The sequence below is a fragment of the Eschrichtius robustus genome, chromosome 1, assembly GCF_028021215.1.
Source record: "Eschrichtius robustus isolate mEscRob2 chromosome 1, mEscRob2.pri, whole genome shotgun sequence".
NCBI lineage: Eukaryota > Metazoa > Chordata > Mammalia > Artiodactyla > Eschrichtiidae > Eschrichtius > Eschrichtius robustus.
In genome coordinates, this window is record NC_090824.1 from 61,607,747 (window position 1) to 61,634,762 (window position 27,016).

At 37.0% G+C, this 27,016-nt stretch overlaps 2 protein-coding genes across 6 annotated transcripts in view; one reads left to right on the forward strand and one right to left on the reverse strand.

The window, feature by feature from the left end:
- MIPOL1 (mirror-image polydactyly 1) overlaps window positions 1–23,418 on the reverse strand; it is a 317,627-nt gene extending 294,209 nt beyond the window's left edge. For 4 of the 5 annotated variants that reach the window (XM_068532647.1, XM_068532746.1, XM_068532608.1 and 1 more), the window contains exon 1: window positions 23,212–23,418. The gene's annotated coding sequence lies outside the window, so the exon portion shown is untranslated. Of the gene's footprint in view, window positions 1–22,754; window positions 22,824–23,211 lie in introns of all 5 variants that reach the window. The other variant, XM_068532830.1, reaches the window with a different exon arrangement.
- A 102-nt stretch (window positions 23,419–23,520) lies between these two features.
- SLC25A21 (solute carrier family 25 member 21) overlaps window positions 23,521–27,016 on the forward strand; it is a 514,375-nt gene continuing 510,879 nt past the window's right edge. The window contains exon 1 of the mRNA XM_068533042.1: window positions 23,521–23,590. The gene's annotated coding sequence lies outside the window, so the exon portion shown is untranslated. The remainder of the gene's footprint in view (window positions 23,591–27,016) is intronic.

Below are 27,016 nucleotides of genomic sequence, written 5' to 3' on the forward strand. Positions count from 1 at the left end.
TATTTGAAATTAGGCATAAATCTAACAAAATATGGATAAGATCTATATGAGGAAAACTACAAAACTGTGGTTAAAAAAAAATCACAGATCTAAATAAATGGATAGATATTACATGTACGTGGAAAGGAAGACTCAATATTGTCAAGATATCAGTTCTTCCCAACTTGATCTATAGATTCAATGTGATTCCAATCAAAACCTGAGCAAGTTTTGTTGTTGATACTAATAAACTAATTCTAAAATTTAGAGACAAAAGATCCAGAAGAGCCAACACAATACTGAAGGAGAAGAACAAAGTCAGAATATTGACACTACACAATTTCAAGACTCAATAAAAGCTACTGTAATCAAGACAGTGTGGTATTAATGAAAGCAGAGACAAACAAATCAATGGAAATGGGCCCAGAAATAGACCCACATAAACAGAGTCAACTGATCTCTGACAAAGGAGTAAAGACAATTCAATGGAGAGAGAACAGTCTTTTCAACAAGTGGTACTGGAACAACTGGACATCCACATGCAAAAAATGAGTCTAGACTGTATATCTTTCACAAAAATTAACTCAAAACAGATCACAGACTTAAATGTAAAACACAATAAGATCAAAACTCCTAGACTATAACATAGATACAAGAGAATATTATTCAGTCTTAAAAAGGAATGAAATCCTGATACAGGCTATAACACGGTTGAATCTTGAAAATATTATGCTAAGTGAAATAAGCCAGACACAAAAGGACAAATACTGTATGGTTCCACTTATACAAGATACCTAGAATATTCAAATTCATAGAGAAAGAAAGTAGAACAGTGATTACCGGGGGCTGGGGGATGGAAAAATAACGAGTTACTGTTTAGTGAGTATAAAGGTCCTGTTTGGAACAAGGAAAAAGTTATAGAGATGGATAGTGGTAATGGGGCACACTGTGAATGCAGTCCATGCCACTATACTGTCCACTTAAAAATGGTTAAAATGATAAAACTTTATGTTATGCACACTTTTTTTTTGGTCGCACGTCTTGTGGGATCTTAGTTCCCTGACCAGGGATTGAACCCGGGGCCTCGGCAGTGAAAGCGCCGAATCCTAACCACTGGACCGCCAGGGAATCCCTACACTTTATCACAATAAAAAAAATTCATAGGAACAGACACCGAATGAAAAAGAAGTCATTACATAATAATTTAAAATGTAAAGTTAAATAGAAATTGTCAAACTTGATTTTTTATAATCTATCTTCATGTTCACAACAGACTCACCCAAAATGAAAGGGATCAGAAAAGTTCAACAACAACAACAACAAAATGATGTAAAAAGATACACCATATGAATATTAAGCAAAAGACCTTAAGCTGCTATGAGGCAAAATAGACTTTAAGGCAGAAAGAGGGTCCCTTCATAGTAAGTTTCAATTTGCAAGGAAATAAAAATTCTAAATGTATACAAGCCTAATAACATAGCCTCTACATATGTAACACAGAAACTAACAGAACTTTCAGGAGAAAGTGGATAAATCCACAATGATGGAACAAGACCAAAAACTCAGTAAGAATATGGAAGATTTACAAATGTCACTAACGAACTTGACCTAACAAATCTGAACATAAATTAATGCTCTATCCAACATCCATAATACACACTCTTGTTAAGTACATATAATACTGACCATATTCTGGGAGCAAGGAGAATCAAATTTCAAAGAACTAAAGCTTGATAGAGGGACTTCCCTGGTGGTCCAGTGGGTAAGACTCCATGCTCCCAACACAAGGGGCCCGGGTTCTAACCCTGGTCGGGGAACTAGATCCCACATGCATGCCACAACTAAGAGTTCACAAGCCACAGCTAAGAAGTCCACATGCCACAACTAAAAATCCCACGTGCCGCAACTAAGACCTGGTGCAGCCTAAATAAATAAATAGATAAAAATAAATATTAAAAAAAAAAAGTACAAGAAAAAAAACTTGATAGAGCATCTTCTCTAATCACAATATAAGGTTAGATACAGATAACAAAAAGAAAATCCTACGTTTAGAAATTTAAATTCTCACATATTCAGAAATCAATAAAGTTCCCATATGTTCAGAAATTAATAAATAAGTCAATGAAAAAATCATGATTACATTTATAAAATATTTTGAACCCTACAATAACAAATTCCACAAAGCAAAACTTGTGAGATACAACTTAAGTACTACTTGGAGGCAACTTTATATCTTAAAATACATATATTAGGAAAGGAGACTGAAAATTAATGAGTTTGAGCTAAGAATCTATCAAAAGGAATTAGCACTAAAGCAAAATAAGCTCAAAGACATTAGAAGGAAAGAATTAAGAGCAGAAATTAAATAGGAAATAAACATATCACTGAGAGAATTAACAAAGCCAAAAGTTGGTTCTTTGAAGAGAGTAAAAAACTTGACAACTCTTGTAAAACTGATCAAGAAGAAAGGAGAAAATACAAAAATAATCAATATCAGGATTAATAATATATATGTATAACACAACATTGTAAATCAACTATGCTTCAAAAAAAAGAAGAATATTATTAACATCTTTATGGCAACATATTTGAAAATTTAGACGCAGCAAATACCTAGAAAAAAATAATTTCCAAAACTGACTCAGTAGATATAAAACACCTGACTAATCCTATAATTTTCAAAGAAATTAATCAGAAGTGGAAAATATTCCTGGGAAGTAACATATTTCAGAAATTATTATTATTCCAATCTTATGTGGAATTATTCCAATCTTACTTTAAAATTATCAGCAAGTAAAAGACAGCAAAATCTTACAAGGACAGCAGAAATCTTGATACCAAACCCATATAAGAATAGTATAAGAAAGAGGCAAACCTCATTAATGAACACAGATGTAAAAATTATAAACAAAATATTAGTAAGCAGAAACCAACAATATAGGAAAAGCAATCATGTACTGTGACTAAGTTGTGTTTATCTCATTATAGATTTATTCAATATTTGAAAAGAAATTAATGCATTCATTACTAACATCAAAGGATAGATAAACATCTATAGATGAAGCATCTGGTAAAATTCAACACGCATTTCTTTAAAAAAAACTCTTTGCATTCTAAAAATATAATAATCTGATAACAGGTGTCTTAAACAACAAGCAAGAAAAAAATCCTCTAAGAATGGTGAAACATTAAAAATTGTTCCCTTGATTATGGAACAAATCAAGAATCTTGGCTATTCACACTTCTTTCAACGTCTACTTAAGGTCCTTGCCATTACAACAATGCAAAACCCCAAGGGAGAAAATAATACAACTTTATTGAGAGATATAAAGGAAACCTAAATAAATGGAGATATTTACTATAGTCATGGACGGGAAAACTTAAAATTATGAAGTGCCAATTCTGTTCAAACTGAATGCAGGCAAGCCAGTTAGGATTCAAGGGCAGAGTGAATGGCTATGAAGGCCACTAAAACCTCATTGGAATGAATTAGAAGTATGATGGCAGTTAACTAAGGTTTCTGTATGTCACTCTTATCTGGAAATTTTACAACATTCCTTGACAATACCTACTATATATGCAGTTGTACTGAGTTAAAATTCAAATGGCACTTTTTCTGGTGGCCTACCTTATCCAATTTTGAAACTCATAAATATGCTTCCCAAGAAACTGTTGGTTCAGAAGTGAAAAGAAGAGCTACAGAACACTGAAAATTATTTTGCAAAATCTTTTTCAGAAATGTTTTCTTCAACTAGTGAAAGTTAATGTTTTACTGTTCTGTATAATGATTTCAAGATAATAAAATCAGTTTTCCTTACCCCCACTAAGTAAATGTCCAAACAATATCTACAGGTTTAAAGGGGCTATCCACTTGCCTCTGTCCAGTTCTATCTATACTTAACTTCATCAAAGCACTTGTCAAAGTGCATATTACTTACTTACGTGTTCCTCTCAATTAAGCAATCTGATTGAAAGGAGGCTTATATTTCTCATTGTTGTGCCTCACTCATAACACTGAAGAAGTGTGTGTTGAATTAATAAAATCACATTTTATAGATAAGGTTCTAAGAGAAGTTAATTGACCAGGTTAGAGTCTCACAACTAATATGGAGCAAAGCTACTCATTCATTTCTGTACTGAGCAAATATTTATTGTTCTAGGGCCTAAATTCTAGGACTAAAACCTAGGCCTTCTGACTCCTAGTCAAAAAATCTTCTACCTTTTCTTAGTAATGAAATTGCTCTCAGAGGATTATAGTGGGAAAGAGAAACTCCTATTAGAGAGGAACTAACTCACTACTGAACAGAAATTGCCCGCCTTGTATATGTGGAGGAAGACAAGTCCTTGCTAGTTAAACATGAAGAGGCCAGAGAACCTAAGGACCAAAATTCAAACTTTTGGCTAAAAAAACAATTCAGCAACAAATCATAAAATCTGGAATCATAAAAAGATAAAAATCATTACATTTACTCAGCAAGAAGACTGAAAAAGGCTATGTTATTTGCTAAACTATCTTTCTGGAGCCTTTGATAAAGTATTAATTTTCTTCTATCTAAATACATTTTGTTTTCTACTAATAATTTTTATTTAGATTTCCTCTAAATAATAATCAGTTAAAACAAGCATATGAACTATAGAAAGAAAGTAATATTAAGAGAGAAACAAACTTTAAATTACTAAGCACTTAAGTAAATGCTTTAACTTTAAATAACTTTCATCCAGGACATTCAGCATCTTCAAGAAAAATTTTGTGGAGAGTTATCTCTCAGTTATAAGCATCAAAATGTGAAACTTGTACATGTGTAATCACTCTGTTAAATAAAAGCACCTTTTGTACAGAATTTACAGAATTCCAAGCATTTTTCTGCCTCATAAACAAGTGCATAATCTAGGTTTTTTCCACAGCTTTCTCACACCTACTTTGATAGTAAATTTTTTTAGCCATTCACCTGACTGTTGCTAAACATCACCTTAGCTTTCACAGGAAGAACACTTTTTATAAAGATATTTCCATTAGCTCATCTAGATTGATTTAAATTATATGACAGATACAACTGGTATAAACAGGTTTGGGGACAAACTCGAGTCCTTCTTGGTATGTAAATAAATCAACTGAACTAGTAGGAGCAGAAACATCTACAAGAGATCAATACTAGCCTGAACATTAAGCATACCACAGGCATCAGTCGGTATGTTTATACCAAAGGAAATGCAGAACTTTAGTTATTCTGGAAGATCATTAAGTGGAAGCCATTTAAGATAATTTCAACTGTATACTGAATTTTTAAAATATTTTTGGCTGTTAAGAGACCATCGGAATTAGCAATCCTACCAAAAAAATCAAAATTACCCATTCCCCACAGACGACTGGCAAATAACATTTTTATATATAAGGAATAAAGTTATATTTTACCTTTAGTTATTTATTATTTATTATTTACTTCTATTAATATACGGGTTACTGAAGTTTAACCTTAGTATTACCTCATCAGATAAATGGCCTTGTTTGCTAGAGAAATAACAAGTATACGTCGCCACCTAGTGGAAAAATAGACAAACATTTCCAGCACCTCTGTTTCAGTCCTTTTAACTACTTTCACAGCAAACCTAACAAAACTGACTTTTAAAAAGCCCATCTTTCACTCATAACAAGTAATTACAAGTTTTTTCCTAATCAATATTCTAGCCAACATTTTGCATTTGATCAGTGATATTTATGAATATTTGGGATTTCCTCAATATCTTCAAATGAACTTTTCTGTAGGAAAAAAGAACAGTAACAATTGATTTTGCAAAGGAAAAACTTAGAACTCACTGTTCCTTTAAAGAAGAGAATAAGATACACAAAAGTGTATTGTTGGTGTCAGTCTATTTATCTCTTGTAAAAAAAAAAAAAAGTGTATTGTGACAAAAGTCACTATACAAGCATACAAGTATGGAGTAATATTCTGTAGGCAAATACTAATGTAAAATGTTCTTCAAAGTTCCTAAGGTCATAATAACAAACAGCTAGGGAGATATGGACAAAACACAAGCAAGGTTTCTAAACACTTTTTTGACCTTTCGCCACTATTAAATAACATAATAAAAAATTTTTATATTTTTAAAATTTTGATGCAAAACTTAAATGTTATAGCAGCCTTTAAAGACTATGAAAAATTCCCCCTTTAATAACTACTTTAAATACACATATTTTAAAACTATAAAAACATTCTAATCATTAATGTAACTAAACTCAAATCAAACTCAATTATTTCTGAATCATGATGCAATGTATATAAATTTAACTTAATATAAAAGCTGATTAAAATCAGGCACCAGGCATGAAGAGGTATACAACCAGTAGTAATTACAAATCTAATACTCATTTCCACATCTCTGTATAAACTCATTATAAAATTTAAGTGTATTTCTCTTTATGTTGTCAATTTAATTAAAATTGTTGCTTAGTCCACTACTCTGTGATGTTAATTCATATGAATAATAGGGTTAGCAAACCTTAATCTTTTAATAATGTCTAAGGATTTAATACTACACTAATTCATATCTCTGGTGCCTATTGAGCACAGCACCTAGCAGAAGAGTACATATATTTTAATTTTATTTATTTATTTATTTATTTATTTATTTATTTATTTATGGCTGTGTTGGGTCCTCATCCCTGTGCGAGGGCTTTCTCCAGCTGCGGCAAGCGGGGGCCACTCTCTTCATCGCGGTGCACGGGCCTCTCACCATCGCAGCCTCTCTTGTTGCGGAGCACAAGCTCCAGACGCGCAGGCTCAGTAATGGTGGCTCACGGGCCTAGCTGCTCCACGGCACGTGGGATCCTCCCAGACCAGGGCTCGAACCCATGTCCCCTGCATTGGCAGGCAGACTCTCAACCACCGCGCCACCAGGGAAGCCCGAGTACATATATTTTAAATGAACAATCCAACATAAAGACTTTTTATGAGACTGTTGGCTTATTTTGGGGAACTTTAACATTTTCAACCTTATAACTTTTCTTTATTGGTCAGGGTGCTTATTTTATCAAATCAAATTGTTTTAAATTTTTCTACCTTTTGGCTATCAAAAGAGACTAAAAATTTGAAGCAATGTACTTGCTTTGATAAACGCGCTTTTAAATTATTATTTCAGATCTTCAACCTGACCTGAGGCGGTGGGCAAGGATAGTATCAACAGTTGGAAGAAGGAAAATCCACTTGCTAAAACAAGAATCATATCCACAAATAACCCAACACAAAGTTTTCTGCTATCCTTGGTCACTATCATCTGACAAACTTTTCCATAGGAAAAGTTACTGGTTTATCAAAATTACCCTCTTGCCTAGATGCAAGGAATAAATTGTTTACTCTATTTATAAGGACAAAAAATGAAACTGTTTCCAGTTAAGACAAGGTTGGAGTTTTTTCCTAAGGATGATTTTTTATAAATTTATTTATTTTTGGCTGCGTTGCTGTGCATGGGCTTTCTCTAGTTGCGGCGAGCAGGGGCTACTCTTCGTTGCGATGTGCAGGCTTCTCATTGCGGTGTCTTCTCTTGTTGTGGAACACAGGCTCTAGGTGCGTGGGCTTCAGTAGTTGTGGCTCGTGGGCTCTAGTGTGCAGGCTCAGTAGTTGTGGCGCACAGGCTCAGTAGTTGTGGCGCACGGGCTTAGTTGCTCCGTGGCATGTGGGATCTTCCTGGACCAGGGCTCGAACCCGTGTCCCCTGCATTGGCAGGTGGATTCTTAACCACTGCGCCACGAGGGAAGTCCCTCCTAAGGATGTTTTATTCAGAAATTAGGAAGGCTTCCAGTTATTCAGAAACTAGGAAGGGTCAAGACAGCAAACTATAAAGATTGCTGGCTCTCCCCCAAAATCAACCTTGAAAAACTTGAAAAGTGAGAGGGAATCATGGACCTGAGGAACCAACCAACAACTTCAAGAAATCCATGTGTCAGCTGCTTTGAAAGAGGACTGGGGAAGAGGAGGACTATAGCCTTGGGTGAATAGCAGACACTGATGATGCAGAAAGAAGACGTGAGAGAAAAATTTGCCTGGCTCTAACCTCCCCCATGTTGCATTAGAACAATTCTTGTCTGTCCCACCAACACAGAAATCAGGAGCAATAACCCAAGCTGCAAGTGCCATGGGGTAATAAGGCAGTGCAAAAATCCTACTGGGTCAGGAAAAGAGATGAGATCTGTCTTAGTCCATTTGGGCTGCTCTAACAAAAATACCACAGACTGGATGGCTCACAAACAACAGAAATTTACTTCTCACAGTTCTAGAGGCTGGAAGTCTGAGATAAGAGTGCCAGCATGGTCAGGTTATGGTGAGAGTCCTCTTTTGGGTTGCAGACTACCAATTTCTCATTGTACTCTCACATGGCAGAGAGCAGAGCTGGGAAGCAAACTCTCTAGTGACTCTTTTTTTTTTAATGAAAAAAAATTTTTTTCTTAATGTCAGCTCATTTGGAAGATATAAGCTGAAACATTTTTTTTAATTAATTAATTATTCATTTGGCTGTGTTGCGTCTTAGTTGCAGTACGTGTGCGGGGTCTTCATTGCGGCGCGTGGGCTCCAGAGCGTTCAGACTCAGTAGTTGTGGCACACAGGCTCTCTAGCTGTGGCATAGGGGCTCTAGAGCACGTGGGCTCAGTAGTTGTGGCAGGTGGGCTTGGCTGCCCTGCAGAATGTGGAATCTTAGTCCCCCAACCAGGGATCAAACCCATGTCGCCTGTGCTGGAAGGCAAATTCCTAACCACTGGACCACCACGGAAGTCTCTCTAGTGACTCTTGTAAGGGCACTAATCCCATTCATGAGGGTTCTGCCCTCATGACCTATTGAATCCTAATTACCTCCTAAGTCCCCACCTGGCACACCAAAGGTTTCAACATATGAATCTGGAGGAGACATAAACATTCAATTCATAACAAGATCTAACCATCATTTAATTTTTTATCTTCTCCCCTTGCAAACCCCAGACTGATTGGATTATAAACCATAGCAATTCCTGTTCCTGAATGTACAGGAAAACTGCATTTCTTAGCCTTCTTTTTTTTTAAATTTATTTATTTATTCTTCGCTCCGTTGGGTCTTCATTGCCGCGCGTGGGCTTTCTCTAATCGCAGCGAGCGGGGGCTACTCTTCGTTGTGGTGCACGGGCTTCTCATTGCAGTGGCTTCTCTTGTGGTGGATCACGGGCTCCAGGATGCGCGGACTCAGTAGTTGCGGCGCACGGACTTAGTTCCTCCGCAGCATGTGGGATGTTCCTGGACCAGGGATTGAACCCGTGTCCCCTGCATTGGCAGGCAGATTCTTAACCACTGTGCCACCAGGGAAGTCCCTTCCTAGCCTTCTTTACATTTGGGTCGTGTAACTGAGTTGTAGCCAAAGCAGTGTAGGCAGAAGAGATATAAGCCAATTTCAGAAATCATCCTTAAAGATATTCTATGAGATCCTCTAGCCTTCTCTTCCCCTCCTGCAACAACCTTAAAAACCACATTTGAGATGGTGGCCTCACAATACAGAAGGAACCTCGATCTCTAAGCCAAACTCTGTATGGGTGAGAAATAAACTTGTGTTGTATTAGGTACCAACAAATGTCAACAGTGATTCTATGGTACCTGAAACTCTTTAACTGCAAGCTCACCCCATCCCCTCTTCTGAAAACACACTCACTCACTCACTCTCCCTCTCACACACATTTCATTTTTTTAGACCTTGGATATACCTGTTCAGCTCCATTTCCAAACCCCAGATATGGGGAGACATAGTAGACAGTGGCTCTGTGATGGTTAAATGAAATCAACTGTACTAAATAAGTTCAAAGAACCAAAAACATGAACAGACTATAAAATGTTAACTGATCACCTCCTTGGGGAAATGTACCATAAAGTTGAAAAGCAGACTGCCTCTAAAGCAGGAAAAGACAAGAAAAGAGAACCTCCCTTATAGAGTCTACAAAGGAGCACAGTACTACTAACATCATTTTAGCACAGTGGGAATCATTTCAGATTTCTAACCTCCAGAACTGTAAGATAATAAATTTGTGTTGTTTTAAGCCACGAGATTTGTGGTGATTTGTTACAGCTGTTGCAGCAGCAATAGGAAACTAATACATATGTCTTGTGAGTTTTCCAGCTCTCATAGCACCTATGTTCAGAGATATTTTTAGCCTCTCTTACAGAACAAATTTAAAATAAAAGAGGGATCACAGTCATGAATCAACTGGATATTGTGTTCTTGATGATCAGGAGCCTGCCAAAAGGCGTATCTCCACTCTCCCTAGAGGACTTATTTCTCATACTATTCAGAAGAGAATCCTAACTCAGCATAGCCACATATTAGCTGAAGGATAAAACACTTTCTAAACAGAGTTCACTTTCACTCAGTCACTTCCTGTAACTAGTTTAGGGCTGATTATTGCGGAGTCATAAAATGAATATTTAGACACTGATGCTACCACTTAGTAATGTTGTAGCCTTTGGCAAGTCATTTATTTTTTCTGTTCTAGGGAACTGAGGAAATAAGTGGTCACTAAAAATTTTAGATTTCACAAACTAGTAAAATTTCCAAAACAAAAATTGTTGCTAGGCTATTATTTTATAAAATAAAGAACATTTTAGCAGAATATATCTTCAAAAAAGACAACTGTTTAAATTGAATAAATTTAACTTTGTGCAAAAGCCAAGAACATTCTGGGAAGACCATGGTAGAAGCTGCATAATTTTTGAATCTCCCCAAATATCTCCATAAAAACAGACAGAGAGACCAGGATAGCAAAAACAAACCCATAAACAAAATATCAACCACAAAACTAGGTAAACACAAAAATACAACACCAACAACTATAAGACCTGCATGATATCCAACATCTGTGCAGGAAAGAGGAGAGGGGAACAACAGGGAGCAAAGCGGTATCTGAGAGCCACAAGAATCTCTATAAGCAGCAGGTATGTTCACAGCAAGCCAAGGTCCTCAACAAGGCCTGAAGCGAAGGGGCTGGAGCAGTCAAAGCCTTATGAACTCTCAAAACATTCGGACAATGTTTCTTGTAAATTGAGGAGAAACTGAAAACAGTCGAAATTCAGCACAGAAGACACAATATGGACAAAATAAAAAAAAAGTCCAGGAAATTCCCTGGCGGTCCAGTGGTTAGGACTCTGCACTCTCACTTCCAAGGGCCCAGGTTCCATCCCCCATCAGGGAACTAAAAGCCCACAAGACACACCGCATGGCCAAAAAAAAATTTTTTTTAATTAAAAAAATAAAGTAAAATAAAATAAAGAGAATATCGACAACACACAAAAATCAGCTAAAAAAAAAAAAAAGTCCGGACAAAAGCTAGAGAAGGGAATAAATAATTACTTCTAAATAATTACTAAATAATTACTTACTTCTAAATACTTACTTACTTTTAAAAATAATTAAATAATTACTTACTTTTCTAAAATAATTACTTACTTTTAAAAATTTTCACAACTCATTTAGAAAATTTCAAAGGGCTTAAAAATCATTATATTCTTAAAACAAATACACTCGTTACAATCAACTATAATCATTAGAACTCAGAGCAAATCCAATAGTAATGTCACATGATGCTGGATTCTTGATTTGGTAGAAATCACTGATAGAAAAAAAAATTAGAGACAGAAATTCTAGGCAGTGCCCAAATGACCATATCCCATAGAAAATAATCCAGAATACACTAAAACAAAAGTAGGGAGAAAGAAAAAAAGATCATTGCTTACATTCACCACCAAAATATGACATACTCTTAAAATCTTAGTGTGTTTTCTTTGCCACTTTTGTTTTACATATTTATATATGTGCAACCAATGTCTACACATACTTGACTTTTTTCACAGTATTATATCATAAGCATTTTTCTTCAGACCACTTCAATGGTTGTTTAATATTCCATTGGATGGCAATATCATTGCTTCCTGTTATGAATATCACTAGAAGGAACATCATTTTGGCAGCTCTTAAAAATCTCATTAATATTAAATGTGGCAATGTTAAAGAGTAGTCTTAATTTTTATCCACTGACAGGCAAATAATACAGTCTTCTGTTTTTCATAAAGTAATTCCTAAAATTAAGAGCATGTTTTAGAAGAAAAATGATTCCAAAAAACTTCAGTGAAGAAAATAATTAATTTCTCTAATTTTTAAGGTATATTTACATGTAGACCAAAAGCTTCCAGAACCAGCTATTAATCATGTGACAAAATATTTTAAATGAGATTTTACTTCTAAAATGGCTAACAAACAAAAATATAGGCATTTTAAAGATGGGTATGAAGTTTTTAATTTAAACTAAAATGAAAATTAATCACCTGCAAGAAATAAAGGCAATAGAAACTAAGCCACTGAAATCCTAAGCTGAGTTTCTTAACCAGTGAAGAATCACAAGGAAACTCAGACAATGAGTTTTTGTATATGAACTTCCTAAGTTACAGTTCACCTACCCAAATGAATTAGAATAATCTTGCCCACTGTGCCAGCTCATGCCACTGAATAAAATGTTCTACTTTGGGAGATCTTAAGCTGTATCACACAATATCTGCAGCTTCCATGCTGGTAACAAGCTGTTTGACATAAATTAAGGAAATAGCTTCAATTTACATTAAATTTAAAAGACAATAAGAGTATTAAACTACTAATTAGTTTCAAGACATGCTGCTTAAAGAAGAGGTCTGCCACACTTCAGAAAATGTCATTTAAAAAAATGAATTTAAATATTTTAAAAAACTTTAGGTTTTATGTATATGAGACAATGCAAAAGAGCATTTCAACACCCAAATACAAATAGTATCTGTAAGAAATTACCATTCAAATTCCACCCAAGAAGTAGAGCAATAATGCAAAATTTTTTTCTAATTATGTTATGAACACTTATATCCTTGTACCTTAACATAAAATGACATGCTTTTAGGTCATACTTGGTAAGACATTACTTCCTAAAATCAAAACATTATTTAAAATAAATACATAAATAACAAAATGCACACTGTAGGGGTGAGAAACTTTTCCTTGATCCTCTTGGGATCCCTGGCTGGGCCTGAATAGTAAACTGACAAAGACAGATTAACAAGAGAAAAGCAGACAAGTTTATTTAATACAAGTTTTACATGACATGGGAGCCTTCAAAAGGAAATGAAGATGTGAAGAAAGCAGGCCGGAGCATTTTTACACTAGATTTATGATGAAGAGTGGAAAGTCATGGAAAAATGTTATAAGACAAAAGGATATCAGGCAAGGGTAGTAAACTGGGGAAAACTTAGCAAGGCCTGTTCGTTCAGATTCCTTTTGGTATCCTCCATCTTTGAAGATAAGGATGTTCCTTTCCTCCAGATAGAGGGAGGGCACCTCTCACATGAGGGTCTTATGACCTGCTTCAGTGAGGAAAGGGGAGGTCTGAGAGTCCTTCCTGCACCTGCCATTTCTCAAAATCCTTCAGCTTTAAAATATTCAATATGCCAAGGTATTATATTTTGGGGTAGCATGTTCTGAATCCTGTCAACACAAAATGAAAATATCCTACAAATTACCCTTTCCTAACTATATATTATTTAGGATCATAGAGCACAGTGAAAAAAACAAGCAAATACTAATCAAAAGAAAGCGAAGTGGCTATATTAATACTAGACAAAGTGAAACACGAAACATTACCAAGACTAAGGACATTGAAGGGTTTAAGTCACTTACAAGACATAAATAATCCTAAATATGTAAGCACTTCACAACAAAATGTCAAAATACAAGAGGCGAAAATTGATGAAAGGAACAACAGACAAATCTGTGATTACAGCTGGAAACTTCACCATACCTCTCTTAGTAATTAAGAGAATAAGTACTCAGAAAATCAGCAAAGATAGAGAGGACTCAGCCTTATCAACCAACTTGACCTATTTGATATTTATAGACAGCTCTACCCAGCATAGGAGAATACACAATCTTTTCAAGTACACATGGCACATTTACCAAAAAAGACCCTATTCTGGTCCATAAAAAAAGACCTCAACACACGGATAAGAATTGAAATCATACAAATGATGTTATCTTACCACAAAATAAACTAGAAATCATTAACAAAAAGGTATCTCAAGAATCCCCAAACACTTCTAAATAACACATGGTTCAAAAGGAAGAGTAAAGGGAAATTTTTAAATATTTCAAACTGTATAAAAATGGAAACACAACATAACGAAAATTTGTGGGATATGGCTAGATCAGTGCTTAGAAGGAATTTATAGTATTAAACACATGTATTGAAAAAGAGAGGAGGGTTCCCTTCTCTCCACATCCTCTTCAGCATTTATTGTTTATAGATTTTTTGATGATGGCCATTCTGACCAGTGTGACGTGATACCTCACTGTAGTTTTCATTTGCATTTCTCTAATACTTAGTGATGTTGAGCATCTTTTCATGTGCTTTTTGCCCATATATATGTCTTCTGTGAAGAAATGTCTATTTAGATCTTCTGCCCATTTTCTGATTGGGTTATTTGTTTTTTTTGATATTGAGCTGCATGAGTTGTTTGTATATTTTGGAGATTAATCCCTTGTCAGTTGCTTCATTTGCAAATGTTGGTGGGAATGTAAATTGGTGCAGCCACTATGGAGAACAGTATGTAGGTTCCTTAAAAAACTAAAAATAGAACCATCATATGACCCAGCAATCCCACTCCTAGGCGTATACGCGGAGAAAACCGTAATTCAAAAAGATGCATGTACCCCACTGTTCACTGCAGCACTATTTACAACATCCAGGACATGGAAGCAACCTAAATGTCCATTAACAGAGGAATGGATAAAGAAGATGTAGTGCGTATATACAATGGAATATTACTCAGCCATAAAAAAAGAACAAAATAATGCCATTTGCAGCAACATGGATGGACCTAGAGATTATCATACTGAGTGAAGTAAGTCAGACACAGAAAGACAAGTATCATATGATATCGCTTACATGTGGAATCCAAAAAAAAAAGGGTACAGGGACTTCCCTGGTGGTCCAGTGGCTAAGACTCCACGCTTCCAAGGCAGGGGGCCCAGGTTTGATCCCTGGGCAGGGAACTAGATCCCACGTGCCACAACTAAGAGTTCCCATGCCACAACTAAAAAGATCTCGCATGCCATGCAACTAAAGATCCCACGTGCCGCAACTGAAGAAACTGCATGCAGCGACGAAGATCCCACGTGCTGCAACTAAGACCTGGTGCAGCCAAATAAATAAATAAATGAATATTTTTTTAAAAAAAAGTACAAATGAACTTACTTACAAAACAGAAGCAGAGTCATGGATGTAGAAAACAAACTTATGGTTATGGGGGGATAAGTGGGGGTAGGGATAAACTGGGAGATTGGAACTGACATATACACACTACTATATATAAAATTGATAACTAATAAGAACCTGCTGTATAGCACAGGGAACTCTACTCAATACTCTGTAATGGACTATATGGGAAAAGAATCTAAAAAAAAAGAGTGAATATATGTATATGTATAACTGATTTACTTTGCTGTAAGCCTAAAACTAATACAACATTGTAAATCAACTGTACTCCCATAAAAATTTTTAAAAAGGGGGGGGGAGGACAGCCTCTCATTAGTACTTAAGCTTCCGCCTTTAAAAAAATGCAAAATTAAGAGAAAATTAAACTCAGAGTAAACAGAAGGATGGAAATGGTAATGAGCAAATATCAATGAAACTCAAAATGTGAAATCAACATAGAAAAATCAGTGAAACCAAAAGCTGGTTCTTTGAAAAGAGCAATGAAATTGATACCCTCTTGGCCAGACTGATCAAGATAAAAATAAAGATGACATATATTGCCAATATCAGGAAGAAGAGGAGGATATTAAAACAATCCCATAGACATTAAAAAGATAAAAAGGGAATATTACAAATAACTTCACACCTATAAATTTGACAAATTCCTTGAAAGATACAATCTACCAAAGCTAACTCAGTAAGAATAGATAACCAGAATAGCCCTACATCTATTAAAGAAATTGAATTCATAGTTTTAAAAACCTTCCACAGAGAAAACTCCAGCCCCAGAGGATATAAGATCTCTTAATCCTTTCTTTCTTGGAAACCTCCTTCCTGAGGAGGCTTCTCTCAAATCTGGACCATCTGCTCTCTAGGCCTGCTATATAGCTGTCCTTCCTGGGACACCATTTCACTGTTTTCCTGGGTTGAATTTACTATTTCCTACAATCCAGGTCTTTCTTTCACTTCTTTATTTTGCTAGAGCACAACTTCTGAGGCTTTTCAGGTGTGAAAACATCTTTGTTCTAACTCCCATACTTCACTGATTGTTAACTAGCCATACTTCTGGTCAAGAAGACTGACGCTGATATATTCAATTCTTTTTTCTTTTTAGGTTTTCTCTCTGGAAACCTTCCGATTTCTTTCTTTTTTTTTTTTATTCTTGGTGCTGTGAAATTTCACAAACATGTGCCTATGGCTAGGCTTTTTTATTTTTTTAAATTGAGTACTCTTAGGAAAAGAAATATAGAATGCTGTACACCTGGTTTTTAATGAAGGTTATTTTTGTTGGGGTGATAGAATTTGGGGCAATGTTTTGCTGTCAACTTTTTATTTATTTATGTTGCTTGAAAGAGTGTATAATGGTTATGCATTTATTATTTTCTTAATAAAAGAAAAGAGATAGTTGTAAAATAATACAGTATGACCACTGTTACATTAAGAAAATAAAAAAGCAAGCAAACCAAAACCGTGTGTTTGGATACATATATACACATAAGGAAATGCATAAAGAAAGGTCTGAAAGCATTCATTCCAGGATTCTACAGTTTCTACAATAGCCACTAAAAGAATTACAAAGCATGTATAATTTCTGAAATAACAGAGGGTAAAAAATGGAATAATATAAAATATGAATGGATGAAATGATCCAACTACCAAATGCTCCAATTTTAAGATAAGGATGTCCCACTGGATTTTTAAAAATCCAATTCTATGTACACATTAATCAAAAGAAGGCTGATACAGCTATACCAAAATCAGAAAGAGGTCACAGATTGGAGAAGACTCAGGAAACATGACAACTAAATACAATGTGGGATCTGGATTGAGTCCTAGAACAGAAAAAGAACACTACTGCAACGGGAAAACTAGTGATAAAATATATAGTGACTAGTATTGTACCAATATTAATTTCTTGGTTTTGATAATTGTACTATGATTATACATTGTGTTAACATTAGAAGCAGGGTGAAAGGTTTACAGGAACTCTCTGTACTATTTTTGCAACTTTTCAGGAAGTCTAAAATTATTTCAAAATAGTTTTTAAAAAATCAGATTAGACATTAAAACAAACAGCATTACTAGAGATAAAAAGGAACACTTCTTCATGGAACAAAGGTTCAATTCATAGGAAGATAGACTAATTAGAAAGTTGACTACGCTTCCAATAACATGACTTCAAAATAAATAAATCAAAAATTGACAGAAAACTCCTAGGGAGAAATAGAATCCAAAATTACACAGCGAGATTTAACACATAGTAAATTGTCAGTAACTGACAATCAAGCACAGGTGTGCACACGTACACAGACACACACACACACACACACACACACACACACACAACCAGTAAGGAAAGAGAAGATTTTAACAACAGCATTAACAAACTTCACCTACTAGTCACATATAAAGCACTGTACCCATCAATTGCAGAAGTTACATCACACATACACACACACACAGAGTCATACTCATACAACATTTTTTAAAAAGCCAGATACAAAACTCATTTCAATGATTATTCAATTGAAAATACCTGATGGTAGTTACATGGGTATTAAATTTTTATTTATTCATTGAACTGTCCACATATATTTATATACTTCTTTTTTACATGTATTGAATTTCACAATAAAGATATTTAAAAGTTAACTGATCTATATTATTTATTTATATACTCATTTATTTATTTTTTCAGTTTTTCAAAACTTGTTCCACAGTAGCAAAAACCTCAAGATAAAACTATGAAGATGAGAAGCTGGTAAGCTCCAACAGAAAAATAAAACAAGATTCAGGATTAAGGGTTCCAGTAAAATCATCCCTGTTGTACTCTAGTAGCTTTCAAAACTTATAAATCAAGGGACACTAAAGGCAATTCTCAAAATAATATTTATACATACTCAAATCACCCTAATGCAAAACTGCAGATAAATAAGAGCAGGCTACCTGGCTATCTACATCCCAAGCAGTATAAAATCTAAATTAAAAAGACCTTCAATACAGACAATATCTGAATCAGAGGTGCTTGTACCAATTGCCAAAAGCAGTTCTATGGTAAGTTTGTCCCATGATTACCCAATTTAATGAAACGCCAAACGAAACCAACCTTCAAAGTAATCATCTCTTTATGTTGCCATTTTTGAGAAAAACAAATACCTAGCAATTAAGTTAAAACAAACATAGAATAGTTAAATGGTTAATATTTTTCTTTGCACAAAGGTAAAAATAATATCCTCAAATATGCTTAAGATGTTAAAAATACAATGAAGCTATGTTTATAAAAAACTTCAAGGAGAATTTTTCCTTTTACTAAAAGTTTTCTGAAATTAGTAAGAGCACTTTATTGGTTAGCTATTGCTACCTAATAAACCACCCCAAAACTTAGCAGCTTAAAACAATGCACATTTGTTTTCTCACACTTTCTGAGGAATTGGGTGTTGCTCAGTTAGGTTCTCAGTTCAGAGTCTCTCACAAGGTTGCGGCCACAGTGTCAGCCAGGGCGACAGTCATCTCAAAGCTTAACTCAGACACTATCTCCCAACTTCCGTCAGTGGTTGTTGGCAGGATTCAGTTCCTAGGGCGTTGTTAGTCTGCACAGGCTACTGGCCAAAGGCTCCCCTCAATTCCTTGATGGGTGAGGCTATCTATAGGTCAACTCATGATATGGCAGTTGGCTTCATCAAAGTGAGCAAGCAAGAGTGCGCCAGAAAAAAGGAAATTATAGTATTTTATAATCTAATCTCGTAAGTGACATCCCACCACTTTCGCCATATTCTATTACAAGGTCTAGTCTACAGTCAAGGGAAAGGGATTACACAAGACTGTGACTACACAGATACAGGGTTATCTTAGAAGGCCGCCTATCATAAGCAGCATAATGGAAAAAGCAACTGGAATAAAAAGTTAGGAGAACTGGATCCTAGTAACTATGGGACTATACACAATCTCTCAAGATCTTAATATTTTCACTGAAAAAAACTGAGAGGGCAGCCTAAATGACCTCAAGGGTTACTTAAATTCTAAATCCTGTATTTCTCTACTGTGTCTTTTGGAAAGGATTACCAAGGATTAGAGTTACTTGGTCAAAATGCCTCATTTTACAAAACAGAGCTGAGTTGCAGGAAGGGTTAACACAGACAGGTAGTAAACCGCACTCATTCTGCTCTTATGCTCAGTGCGCTTTGCACTGTAATGTATTCCTTTCGCAATTAATACCCTAAAACAACACTATCCTTTCTTTATAACAGTCTCAAAATCCAATAAATTCAAAGGAAGAGAGAATAATAGTACTAACAAGAGCAGCCAGAATTGGATAATGTTGTGCAAGATCTCTTTTTCTCTCATCAAACCCTAAAGCTATCTCTGTAGGTGGCATGTGAGATGAAACTGAACTATACTTTGCCCATCCCCAGTCCCAGGTATCTGGACATATTAGTAATAAGGGTATTTGCTGGAAGGCAAGTATGAAAGCAACAGATAATAGATCATAGCAGAGAAATATAGTCACCTTAAACAAAGTAAACAAGATTAAGTATAACCTAAATGAAGTATCTAAAAATAGAAACTGCAACCAAAAAGGGCAAGGTTTGTCCCCACTGGAATCCTGGAAAGTGGACAGTCCCAGAAGTCAACAATGGCAATGCACGCAATGAAGGCAACGTCCATGGGAGCAGGTACTCGAGGAAGCTAATGACAACAACTGAACTGACAGATATATCCTTATGAACACAGAAGCATCAGTTGGGATCTAGTATCATTACACATTTCTACTACATAAATACCCTATTTGCTCCTATATCAGGTAGGGGTGGGAGGCGGTTTTCACTTGTCAGAGAATCCCCTCCACCAGTATAAACCCTTTACCAGCCATAATAATTTGTAATGACTCCAACTCTGGTGCAAGAAGTGCAGTGAAAACATTGCATATAAGTACAACTGTTGTGTGTGGCAATCATAAAGCAGAAAGGTATTTGTATTAGTCAAAATATGTGTGTGTATATAAACACACACATAAATCAATGCATAACTGGATCCAAAATTTCTATATAAGAAAGGACACTAGTGGGTTGGTGGTGGAAACTGGGGCCCAGTGGTTATCTTAAATCTGTGTCTGCGTAACAATCAAGCAAGATCATCCATATCAAAGAAAACATCACATTGATGGAGACTGCCCCAAGCCTCTCATTAGTATTAGCATATATCTAAGTATATACCTAAATTCACTTCTATAAGCCATCTAAAAAAAAAGAAAGTGTTAGCTAAAAATGTTAACATATTTTCAAAAGTTTTTTTGATACTTTTGGTGCTGAGTGAAAGGCAGGGACCAAAAGTAAGAGAAGATGAACTGGACAGCCCAATGGGGCATTTAAGGAAGAGAGCACCTCCAACTTGGGCAGGGGTACCGCAGTTCAGTTTCATGGCCCAAGCCATTAACTGTTACTCCTATATTATGAGCATACTCAATTGGGTAGATATAAATTTCAACCAAGCCATCCCATGATGGAACTGCTCAAAAGACAATATCCATCTCAAAGTATTGCAAAAAGTAGGTATGCTTTTTTATACTTTTACTCAGTGTCGACAACTGCCTGCATATTCATCTCTTTCTTAGCCTTTTATGCAAATCAACAAAGGGTTGTATTTCCTTTCTTTTCTTGCTTCTTAACCTCTTTTTTGTTTGTCAGCTTTAAAGGGATGGGAGATAGCAGGAGCAATAAGAACAATTTAGAGAAGTCTCAAAGAGGTCTCTAATTAGTCTCAAGGTAAAACTGGTAAAAAGCAAAGGAAGTATGTTTAGAGATTTGAAATTTAACACCAAAACACTACAGCACACATTACTTAGTACTATTATGTATTTATACTTTTCCAATATAGCCCCATCTAATGATGTCACCAACAATGAGCAGAAGATCAAATGGTCATTCATGAACAGTCATTTTTCAACATAATAGTGGTTAGCAAAGGATGAAATGAAGGAAGGAAGGAAGGAAGTTAAAGAAAACAGAAAGGGAGGGAGGGAGGAAAGGAGGGAAGGTAAGCAGGGAAGCAAGCAAACAGGCAGGCAAAAAAAAAAAAAAAAAAGGAAAGAAGGAAGAAAGAAAATACAACAGAGACTGTATATGGCCTGCAAAGCCCAAAATACAGGCAGTCCTAGCTAGGACTGCTTTAACTGAAACTCTTCAAAGCAAGACTGCCTATATTAAGTATCCAGCCCTTTACAGAAAATTTGATAACCCCTGCCAATGGAGATATCCAAATGGCCAATACGTAGACATATGAAGAGGTGTTAAATATCATTAGTCCTTACGGGAATTAGGGAAAAACCCCAATGTGATATCACTACCCACCAGAATGGGTAAAATGAAAAGGACAATGCTAAATGTTGCAAACATGTGCAGGAGCCAAAATTCTCAAACACTGATAACAGGAGTGTTAACTGACAACTAATTTGAACAACTTTTTGGTAGTGTATACCAGAAATACATATTTGCATATCCTATAATATAGCCATTTCACCAGTAGGTATACATCCAACAGAAATGTATACATATGTCCACCAAAGTACTTACAAAAAATGTTCAGAGCAGCCCTACTGGTAATACCCCAAAAATGGATGGAATACTGCTACATAACTTGTATAAATCTCATGAATATAATATTGAGCAAAAGTGAGACACAAAGGACTATAAACTGTATGATTCTAGTTATATAAAGTCAATAATAAGTAAATTCATTGATGTCAGAAATTGAGATAACGGTTATCTTTGGAAAGGGGACACAAAGTGGGGCTTTTAGGATGCAAGTAATGTTTTTTCTTGGATATGCACACTTTGTGAAAATTCAATGAGCTGTGTACACTTATGATTCATGCACTTTTCTGTGTGTCTATTACGCTTTAATAATTAACACACTAGAAACATATCATATCTACAAACTCTATGCCTTTGAAGGAAAATTGTGTACATCTCTCGTTCACTTTTCAGATTTGCCATCATTACCTCTCCCCAGTGAGATATCTTAATTCCTGTTACCTTATATAGAAAGCAGCTTTGTTTTAATTAATTCTCTTGGTATACTATTGCACGGATACCCACGTTTATGTAACCGTCATTTTAGGTTAGTTCCACACTAGATCCCAAGGAGAAACTTTGAAAAGCCAGTAACTTGTTATTGTGAAAGTTATCTGGGGAAGGAAGAAAAAAAAAAAAAACCTCCTTAAAATGTTGTTTTGTTTGGCCCTTTGTTTTGGCTCACCTTTGTCTACTACCACTGTGATTTAATCTGCATAAAATGTTCAAAGGAGCTTTTCAAAAAGCCTGTTCTTGTGGAAAGTTTTTTCTTTCTACAACATCCTGTCTAATAATGCTGTTATCTTGTGTGTATCCAGTTCCTTTCATCCATGCAGCTTAAAGTACTTCACAAATAACTGTCGGGTGGTGTCACCTTCCAGTCAGCGAAATGTGGGCCCAGAGACATTGTGAACCCCCCAAAATTCTAACAGTACCTTTGTACAGCATGGCTCAGCGTGCCTAAAGAAGCACACATTCTTTGCCGAAACTTTCAAGTGTGAGACCTGAAATACAAAACGAATGAGTGACTCTCAAGGGCACAGAGTCAATCATAGGTTGAGCCAGGACCTGAACCCTCCAATTCACTGCCTCTTAAGGGAAAAGCAAACAAACAAAAACCTACACTCTTGAATATATGCTCAGCTGCAGAACTCTTGTAATAGGAAACAGGGGAAGATGCCGAAATCATGCCCAGAAAGAAGACCGGAGGACCCCACGACGCTGACCATCGAGGGAGCCCCATCACTCCCGGCCGCACGGGGCCAACCTTCACCGGGTGCAGTTTCTGCGCGGCCCCTTCTCCAAGGAGGCTACGGCCGGAAATTCCACGTCTGGCCTCAACCCACTCCTCCTTTTCTCCGGTCGCCCAAACCTCCCACCCTACCCGTTTACCTGAGATGCGCCCCGCACCGCCCCAGGAGCCAACTCTGCGCGCTCGCCCAGACTTTCTCAGGCCCGACGCGCAGGCACCACGTCAACCAATCGACGCTCACTCGGGGCCTCCCAGACCGGGGCTCTTCCGCGCGGGGAGGTGCGCTCGCCTGCGAACGTCCCCACGGGCCGCGACCGGGGAGCGAGCCAGCCGCCAGCCGCGCGAGGGGGGCCCAAGGGGAGGAGAGGCTGAGCGGGCGCCGGGCGGGGGCAGGCGGCGCACACCGGGCATGCGCGTGCCGCACCACTAGGGACGTGGGGCGGGGGCGGGGGCGGGGGCGGGGGCGGGGCCTCCGGGCAACGGAGCGAGCTTGGGAAGTCTTCGCTGGAGTTTCGGGAAGTAAGACGGCGGTGTTAGTAGTCTCCCCTCGGCTGCTCCGCAGGGCGCTACGGTTGTCAGGTCTGAGACGACGGACGCATTCTGTGAGAGTAAAATATTCCCCGGACAAAACCTAATGTGGTTAGAGGAGGGAAACTGCGTGCTTAAAAACGTGTCTTGTGGCCTCAACTTGAGCGTTGTCGAGTCTCCACAGGAGCAGGCGGAATTGTGGTTTCCGGTTTTGTTTGTGTGTGTTTTGGGGTGAGAGGGACAGTGGGGATGGGACCCCAGGGAGAGAAGAGGGCCGTGCTGGGAAGGGATGGTTGAATGAAAAAGGCCGCAGTTGGGCTCCAGTTGGATAAGCAAAAAGCAATACCTAGCTCCTAGACAAAGAATGCTTCAGACTAAAACTTGGAGATGGTTAACTTTTGATTTAAGTACTTAAGAGATATGGATACTTAACGTTCAGTATATGGATTCTTTAAGACAAAATGTTGAGCCTTCCAGAATTAAAAAATTAAGTCCTCAATTCGTGTACCTCCCTGTTGAAACAAGAAAGGACTACAGCTGACAGTAATTCACATGTGGTTTTCTTGCACTACAGATCAGTATTTCTTTTACGAATGTCACGTTAACTCCTTAAGACACCACATAGTTATTGAGCACATACTGTGTGCCAGGGACTCTCTGGGTTTGCATAATAAGCAATAATGATGATTTCTTACACATTCCCAAAGAACAGGCATAATATGAAGTGTTGACAGTTTCCCAAGTTAGTGGTTAAAGTTAATGAAAGGAACCTACACTTTAGTAAAAAAGAGGAGTGAAAAAAAAAGAAAACATGAAAACACTGGATGTAAATTAGTTGGAAGAAAATAGGTTATAATATTCACAAACTCTTGGTTATTGTAATGAATGCACAGTGCTCTGAAGAGGTTTTTTGTTTATAGATTCAGCTTTGAAATGCATTTTTCTTTACTTCAGTCAAGGTCTGAATCAGATATTTATGGACAAAAAGTACCATAAAAATATATGAGGCAAAAGAGGAGTGATATAGTTTGTCAGAGTAGATGGCAAGGGTACCCTAATCAGGAAAAATGATTTGTGAAAGTGTTTAAGGCCAACTCAAATTTATGTAAGAGAAAGGAGGGAAAGTTGCTTTTTCTAGCTAAGGAATAACAAATAAGGGGGGGATAGTGAGCACAACACTGAGAAAAGTCAAATAATGAATTTATAGGTTAAATTTAGAGTACATGCATATACTATTTTTGGGGGGGGTAAAGGTACATTAACCCTGGTTTTTTAAAACTCATTATCTGGATGCCAGAAGTCTCCAGGGTAAGGAGAAAATCCATATTTTCTTTCCTTTTAGTAACATGTTTTTTCTTCCGTTGTTTTTATTCAGTGAGTTCAAACATTATGCCTTTTCTCCTTAGTCCTTACTCCAACTTACCTGAGGTTACTCCTTAATGTCCTTTTCCTGAACTTTTCATACCACAAGAGCTAATTTTTTCTCAACCGCCTTCCACCACCACCATCACTCATATGTACATTTTTCATTCTCTATCCTGCTAACAGTTGCCAGTCTACAAGGAATGAAAGGCACCAGTTAGAGCTTTTCTTCTCTTCTCAAGCTAATTATCAAAGATGTTGTCTATGTCCTTATCCCTCCTATAAGTTGGATAAGTATGAGAGGGTAAAGAACATGAACCTCTTTTTCATTACAGAGAGCAAAAGAATGTCAGATCATGAATACTGTCAAGTTCACAAATATCATCAGCCTCCCACAATGTGCCAGCCACACCAATCAGTTGTGGAAATGAAATAATGAATAAAAACTATGCACACAAGTAGCTGAGAATGTCATGTGTATTAGTCAGGGTTCTCTAGAGAAACAGAAACTATAAGATTAGTTAGATAGATAGATAGATTTTTATTGTAAAGGGTATCTTGTTTTAATTTGCAATTCTGAGCTTAATCCTCTCCTGATATCAGCATCTATTTATCTTCCACCATTCCCTTTCTTATGTACCTAATAACAGAACTTCAAAATAAATAAAGCAAAATGTGCTAGCACCGCAGAGAGAAATTCACAATTAATATAAAATTATAGTCAGAGATTTCACACTCATCTCTCAAAAATTGATAGAACAAGCGGACAGAAAATCAGTAAGTGTATATAAGACTTGAACAACACTATCAACCACAACTCTATTAACCAACTTACCTAATTGACGTTTATAGAACACCGATTAACAGCAGGATACGGGGCTTCCCTGGTGGCGCGGTGGTTGAGAGTCTGCCTGCCAATGCAGGGGACACGGGTTCGAGCCCTGGTCTGGGAGGATCCCACATGCCGCGGAGCAGCTGAGCCCGTGAGTCACAACTACTGAGCCTGCGCGTCTGGAGCCTGTGCTCCGTCCGCAACAAGAGAGGCCGCGATAGTTAGAGGCCCGCGCACCGCGATGAAGAGTGGCCCCTGCTCGCCGCAACTGGAGAAAGCCCTCGCACAGAAACGAAGACCCAACACAGCCAAAAATAGATAAATAAATAAAATAATTAAAAAAAAAAAAACAGCAGGATACACTTTCTTTTCAGGTCTGCATAAAATATTCCAAGACAAACCATAATCTATATCATAAATACAAATTCATTTAAAAGGATTAAAATCAGGAGTGACATTAAGAAAATGGCAGAATATGCAACCCCATACCCTCCTTCTCCCATGGAGACACAAACTTAACAATAATACATGGGCCAATTGTCTTTGTGAGAAATCCAGAGACCAGTTAAGTGGGTCCTGCACCCAAGGTTAATGTGAAACCAACTGCACCAATGCCTAGTGGGAAATTTTGTGGCACTCACTTGCAAGTGATCCACCCCCAATATAACATGATTGGGAGGAAGCCCTCAACTCCCATCTTCTCCCTGAGGAGAGAAAGGAGTAGAACACATGTCCAGTGATCTGAATTTTCAAGAAAGTGCCTGAGTGACTGGTTTCTATCTTGCCTGAATCTAAGTATTGACAAGAATGGGTGGCCAGTTTGGGGCTGCTGAGAACAAAAGCAATCAATATGCCCCAGAGTCCACCATACTACAGACAGAAGCTAGGTGGAAGTCCAGTACTACAGCTTACTACTGCACCACAGAGGCCACAGTATTGCAGACAGGTGCCAGAGGGAGATCCTGAGTAGAAACTGGCAAACCTCTTCAATTATTAGATTACACGCACAAGCCCAAAGTGGTCACATCTCCAGATAAGGCTTTAAGAGGTCTCCAGGATCTCTAGCTGGATTGATTGTAGAAAGTCCTCCCTGTATGAAACCAGACCACAAAAACTGGGAGAGGTGGCTGATTTTTCAAATGCTGAAGTCCCAACAGAGGATGACAAGCCATACAAAGAAACAGGGAAACGTGACCCATTGAAAGAAAAATTAAATTTGATAC